A 4,185-nucleotide genomic window follows, 5' to 3' on the forward strand; every position below is an offset into this window, starting at 1 on the left:
TGGGTTCTAGTTCTGAAGGATATCAATGTTTCTGAGCTTCAAAGGATAGTGAGATGTCGAACCTATTCAGAATCACAGTGTCATTAACCCCACTCAGTAATTGGACATGAGCTTAAATGAACACTCGAGTCTTGGGGTAATTTCTCTTCTCAGTCCTATATTATTTTTAGTTGCTTGAGGACAAGCAATAGTTCAAGTTTAGTGTTGTGATGCGTGAGCATCTTTACCTTATTTTCTATTTATTTTAAGTTAGAATTTAATGAGTTTTAATCTTATTTTAGTGTTTTGAACCTCTTTGGATGCTACTTTGAGTTGCTTTAGTGATTTAATTATTTCAGGTGAAGTTCGAATCAGTTTGACAGAGTTTTTGTGCAAAAAAAAGAGAAGAATTAGAGCTGTCCACTAGGACGCTAAACGCCAAGCCTGGCATTTAGCGCCAGCAACTCAGAACGAAGGAGCTTTCTGCCCACAAGAGCGCTAAACGCTGCAACTGGCGTTTAGCGCCAGCAATCCGGACCACATTCTCATCAATGAAGCATCTTTAGTTGGATTTAACTTTTAATTACTCTATTTTATTTTATTTTAGTTATTTTTAATTACTCTTTAGGTTTAGAATTTATTATTTTATTTTATCTTAGTCTTAAATCAAATTTGGTTAGATATAAAAGGGAAAAGATTCACTCTTTAGGGGGATCTTCTCACTTCCGCACTTTCACATTTTTTAAACCCTAGTTTTCTCTCTGAAGCATGAGCCACTAAAACTCCTCGGTTTCAAGAATTACTTTCGTTCTTCATCTTATGAATATGGGTAGATCAGAAGAATAACCCTTATTCTATATGCGTTCTTGTGATTCTTAGAAGAGTTATCTCACTTGAACAACAGCTTGAAAGTAAATTCCTCCTAAATTGCTAATTACTTGGACTTAATAGGATACATGACATATAATCCTTTTATATTTGGGTAATTAGGGTTCTTGTGACTATAAACTAGAATTGAACTTAACCCTCTAATCAAAATTAAGTGACTAAGACATTGGCGGTTAACTAGGTTAGAGGAGACTAAATTACTAATACATTAGGGTTTAGTCACTGACAGTTTGCTATGAAATGAATCTTGCATGATTAAATTAGTTGGTAAGAAAACTTAATTCGAAACAATAAACTTCTCCGAAATCTTACTGTTCTCTCCCATATATTTCACACCAATCATACTGTTTGCCTTATCTACTCTCTGAATTACTGTTTAATGCTTTTAAACCCTGAAACATCACTTTCTGCTTGCTTGACTAAGGATTCATTCGACCATTTTTGCTTAGTCCATCAATCCTCTGGGATCGACCCTCACTCACCTGAGGTATTACTTGGTACGACACGGTGCACTTACCGGTTCAGTTGTGGATATTCTAATTCCGAGACCAGAGGCTCCTAAGAAGAAAGTGCCCAAGGGATAAAGAAACAAGAAGGTCCCCACTTAAGGTTTCTCCCCTGTGTTGAAAGTGGTGTTGACTCACAATCCTTCTTTGCCATATGCATTGAATAAGATCCTCCTTCTTGAGTATATTGAGTTATTCCATGAGAACACAGGGAGAAGATTCACAGTGAGAGGGGAGGAGTTAAAGCATTAATATCAACCTCTACCATAGCAATAATCAACCGTCAAGTTAGTGACGTTAAAAAAGCACTTGTTGGGAGGCAACCCAATATTGAGTATCCTTTGATTTTATTTGTTTTTTATTTTTTGTTATTTTATTTGGTTGTCCATAATTTTCCTTCTTTTTACATGTATTTGGATCATGCAAAGTGTTTATAATAGGAACATGTGTAATTAGAAGGGAGTTCAGAACACTCTGGAAGAGTTTCAATTCGGGTGCCTCGGCGCTAAACGCCGTGACATGGCATTTGGCACCAGGAGCCATGTATTTCAAGATAAAGCTACTGACTTGGTGGCGCTAAACGCCAAGACCTGGCATTAGCGCCAAGAAGCATGTAGTTTGAGGAGATGCTACTATCTTAGTGGAGCTAAACGCTGTTATCTGGCGTTTAATGCTAGGGGTGTTCCAATTTGTGATTTAGCTATTGTGTTAGTGGCGCTAAACGCCACTACCTAAGCGTTTAGCGCCAGGGTATATTAAAAAAAAAATTAATAGTCATAATAAATGAATTTTTCCTTATATCACTCTCTCCTTCTTTTAAATTATTTTTGTTTTTGCTCACCCGTGTATTTTTTTATGTCCCTCCCCATTTTCAGTTTTTCTTTACTTGAGGACAAGCAAACTTTTAAGTTTGGTGCTGTCGAGTGAGCTCGCTCTTTACCTTATCATCAATGGCACCATGGGGAGGTGAATCTTCTTCATGGAGGAGCACAGGTTGAGGAGTAAGACGACCACTAGGATGACTGTGGTGGTTGAGCTTTCTATCGTTCTATTCCCCTTTTCCATACTTATTTTGTGATTTTCCTATTTTCTGTTGATTTTTCTATCCTTTGCATGATCTTTAGTATTTTCAGTCCTTTTATTTTATTTTAGTTTCATTCAGTTATTTTTATTTTAAAATAATGTCTCATGTATAGCTCACTAAGCTTAAATTAAAAAAAAAAAGAGAAAAATGGTGTAATGCATGAGCAGTTGAGTTTATATTTAGAATTGTCTTGTTTAATTAAATGTGGTGGTATTTATTTGTGTTTTTGAATGCATGAAAAGAACAGTGCATATTTGATCCTGAGAACAAAGGATGTTGACTCATGAGAAACATGAATTTAGAGAAGTATTATGAATTCTTTAAAATTAAACAAGAAGTTGATCCTTGAAACAAAAGAAACAGCAAGAAAAAGAAAATAAAATGTAGGGCCCAAGGCTCTGAGCATCAATGGCTATGAAGGTTAAAAATGATCAAAGCTCGAAGAGGTGTTTTCCTAACTATATGATTGTGGTGTGAATATGTCAAAGAATTCTTAAGACAGAGCACTTAGAGTCAAAGTCAAGTGTAAATAAAGAGAAGTCAAAGGTTCTGAGCACCATTGACTGGGAAGAATCAATAGAAAAATCAGAGCTCAAAGGGTTTCCCAGTTATGTGCTTGTGATATTTTTTCATCAAGCAAAGCTTGAGACAAAATATTTAGAATCACGGCTAGGCTCAGGGTGCAAAACACCAAAGCAAACAAAAGAAAATGCTATGTTCAAGGATTAATCGGATGTTAAAAGAGAGAGATTTCATAACATTATCTGGATTCTAGTTCTTAATGATATTGGCATTCTTGAGTCTCCAAGGGACAATGAGATGCCAAAATTATTCATGATCACAGTGGAGTGAACTACCAACCTGGCTCCTGACCATTTCACACAATGACAAAACAACCCCTGACAAATATTGTAATCCACTTCGGTCCCTATCCCATACCTCCGTCACACAAGCCAATCCTTGAGGGTGAATCTCCGGTAAGAATGAACGAAAAACGCTGAACTGTCACAGTGAGCGTGTGTGAGCTCGCTGACGTGGACGACTACTGCAGACGTGGACACCTGAAATGGTCAGGGGGTTAATTGTCCGCATCCATGTCAACATAAAACGTGGTCGTTTTGAGGGGAGGTGACAAAAACGTTTATTTCACATTGTACCATTCCATAAAAACCCTTTGTTCACCTTTCTGAATTACTAGAAGACCCTAGGAGAGAACGTTTTTCACCTTCATAAACATTGTTTACCTTGGGGAGTTAGAGTGTCGTGTTGACGTTGTTACTAGGGTGGGCATTGACAAGCTGACATCGTTGTCGTTAACGGAGCTCTGACGGCGCTTGGAGGAATTGACTGACGGTGCTTTTAACGGTCTAAGTAAGCCCTATTCTCCATGGACCTCTTTGTCTCTTGTGCTTTATGTGGTTCTATTAACTGACTCTGACACACCACCATTGATATTTAAAACTCACTTGTGTTCCTGAATAAACAAAACATGAAACCTATTTAAGTAATGTCCGACGTGATTACTCAGGGTTGATTATATATTATTTTAAGCACACATTAGAGAAAGTTAGAAACAGATTCCACTAATTTTGACCGTGGTGAATTTAGGAAAAATTGAAATGGTTGTCTTCTGTTCATTGTTTCAATGTGCAACTGAGATTGTAATTTATTTTCCATAGATGTCTGAATATTTAATTATTCCGGTGTTTCATCTTGGGGGGAAATTTC

Source organism: Arachis ipaensis, chromosome B7 (genome assembly GCF_059453495.1).
Source record: "Arachis ipaensis isolate K30076 ecotype BB chromosome B7, ASM5945349v1, whole genome shotgun sequence".
Taxonomy (NCBI): domain Eukaryota; kingdom Viridiplantae; phylum Streptophyta; class Magnoliopsida; order Fabales; family Fabaceae; genus Arachis; species Arachis ipaensis.